Source organism: Phalaenopsis equestris, unplaced genomic scaffold (assembly GCF_001263595.1).
Source record: "Phalaenopsis equestris unplaced genomic scaffold, ASM126359v1 Scaffold212729, whole genome shotgun sequence".
NCBI lineage: Eukaryota > Viridiplantae > Streptophyta > Magnoliopsida > Asparagales > Orchidaceae > Phalaenopsis > Phalaenopsis equestris.
The window spans coordinates 1-2,778 of NW_018231638.1; the positions used below are offsets into that span (position 1 = coordinate 1).

The 2,778-nt window shown below is 42.7% G+C and overlaps 1 long non-coding RNA gene across 1 annotated transcript; it reads left to right on the top strand.

The window, feature by feature from the left end:
- The first annotated feature begins 774 nt into the window (after positions 1–774).
- LOC110036927 lies at positions 775–2,429 on the top strand. The gene is made up of 4 exons (XR_002295277.1): positions 775–1,009; positions 1,118–1,182; positions 1,259–1,514; positions 1,615–2,429. It is a non-coding gene; the product is annotated as an uncharacterized LOC110036927 (long non-coding RNA).
- Positions 2,430–2,778: the final 349 nt, after the last annotated feature.

Sequence of the window (2,778 nt, forward strand, 5' to 3'; positions counted from 1 at the left end):
AAACAGTTGCATTGTCGGTCCACCTGAAGAATTTAAAGTCTTCAGGTCCTTGTCCCCACCGCGACACCTGTAAAATTGCCTCCCGAAGCTATGTGTGTGGCGTGACGTGAATAGCAAGGACGGTAGTCCGCAACGACACATCACTTTCTCAGACTTCCCCGAATGTCTGGAACTCATTGTTCTGCAGTTATTAAAAATAAAATAGATCCAAAAAATAAGAAAATATAATAAATAAACTTACCCAAGTGTAGACCCAACGATTGATGACAACAAATTTACGTGGTCGTCCAAATTGCTTCACCGTTATCCACCATATAAGAGGTGAAGCTATTAACCAACATAAAACAACATATCCACATTAATTATAAAATACGCTCAAAGCTGCTAATATAAACTCCAATATAAGCATCACCTGCCTCTATGATACTCATGATTCCATAAAAGAAATCGCAAATTCAGCATTTTACAAAAAATTCAGCTTCGTTCATAATTAAGCTTAACAGTACATTAGTATTCAAATTTAAAAAAATTATGTCTGATAATTTAGGTTAACAGTACAGTCTTGCAGGCGGAATGTGGGAGAAAGGAGAGGGGGAAACATATTGTGTAACTAACAAAATTTATTTGAACATTACTGCAACATTCAATCGACTAGGCAATGATTTCAACAACTTTCAATAAGGTCCTAAATGGATTCCCCCAATTCCATCATCAAAAAAATAAATGACACAATGGTTGTTGTAATTATTTAAGCCATCCTAAAGTGCCAAATTTTTTTGAATACAGGAATCGAAGGGGAGAGGATTACTGCAGGACAAAACAAGTCAGAGGTTGGACAAATACAACAATTTTTCAAGGATGTGTGTTCCGTATATGTAAAACAAGCCAGAGAAAACCCACAGACAACAACACAAAACAAGTCTCAATTGAACATTACTGCAGCATAAAACATCCCCAAATTTAATAAAGCCAAATAAAGACACCTCGCATATTTCAGGATTTCGTACAAGTACCAGTTTCTTAGCATTTTTTTTGGGAGCCAAATGATTTCAAGTTCACTTAAGTTGATCCAAAACTGTTATTTGAGTTGAGTTTTGATGGAAAATTTTTTTCTCAGGTGGTGTTTATGGTTTCATGGGAATCGAAGGGGAGAGGATGTTCGCCACGAGGGAGTTGCGGAAGGTTTGAACGTCGATTTTTGTTTTATTGTTGTCCGCCCATTTGCACACATTCTCATACATATCAATCGAGTATACAGGGTGCGGCAGAGATAGCCGACCTTCGGAGTTAGCCGACCGACAGCACACGGGGGCTGGAGAGATGGGTTCGGCGGCGGAAGCGACCAGCCGACTGAAAATGGGCGAGCCATATAAACTGCAACTCGGGCTTTGGTAACCTGGCGAGGTCGACGGTGGAGATCTGCGCGTGGAAGGTTCTTGGATCCGGAGGCGGAGATACAACGGACGCAATATTCTCCTACAAAGTGTCTCTGAAGATGTCTAAGAGAGGGGAGAGTATGTTTTCGCACAAGTTACCTTTGCTCTTCTCGCTAGGAATGTCTCTAAAGAACTTTTTCTCGGGTGGCTTATTTCTTCCCTGTTTTGAAACGCTCAGCCGGAGGCAAGTAGCCGGCTGGAGATCGATTGCCAGTCGGTGGGTGCCTTTTTGAAGTACTCCAAGAAGCCCTTTTGCTAATCAACCCTTTCAAGTTTATCATAATGATGATTGCAGAGACAGGACGTCGTTCTCCATCCAGATCTTTCTAAAACCCGCGGTCAAACACTTGCGCAAACTACCCTCAGATGATTCAAACCCAGAAAAAAGGTCACGATCTCTGTTTCATATTTGGAGTTCCCCACAAATTTTCTCAGATCCTTGCCATCAATCATTAGTATGATTGGATCCCTCTTAAGCCTCCATGTAACACCCAACCGAATGTGCTATAGCACTATATCGAACTCAAAACTCCTCATTTTCTTTGCTTTCCGCTCACGAATTCACTCAAACCTCGGTGTAGATGTGATCAGGCTTAGAGGACAACTAACGGTAGGCAGGCGGAAGGTAAAGCCGATGTCGGTGGCAATGGACTGGAGCTCTGGCGTCAAAAGCTTACTGTCTTGATCTCGATCGAACTCCTGGAACTTGTTCTCTACGAATCTGCTAAAGGCTTCCCCGTCTCCGACCAGCTTCTCTATCTCGGCACTGCAATAACCCTTCAATAATCCCCCTATAACCCCATAATAACCTCTGTGGTTTCGCTCCAATTACCCCTGCAATAAACTCTCAATAACCCCAGATAACCCCCCAATAACCTCCACGGTTCCACTTCAAGAACTTCCTATAATAACCTACTAATAATCTCTGTGGTTCTAGTTCAATAATCCCCTTCATTAACCCCCACAATAACCCTTTAATAACTTCCCAATAAACTCCGCGATGTAGCACACGTGGCGGCATATTACTGGAGTCAGCACGCAAGACTACGTCCGGAGTCTGTAAAGAAAATATTTTTGGGGGGGGGGGGGGGGGGGTGTACCTTGGTTGGGAGGAAAAAATGTAGTGGAGAGTCAGAGGTTGTGTGCAAGTTCCCCATATTTTTTTTGGAGGGGTCTCTTCTCGGTGTTGCTCGTCTTCCTAATGATAACACGATCCACGCTCACAGTAACTTAAATGATATTGAATCTAAATCTATCCGGTAGATCGTGCCTAAGGAATAGAGCGTCGGACCAAGAGGAGAAATCCAAAGGAGGGAGAGAGAGAGAGAGAGGAGTAATCGGA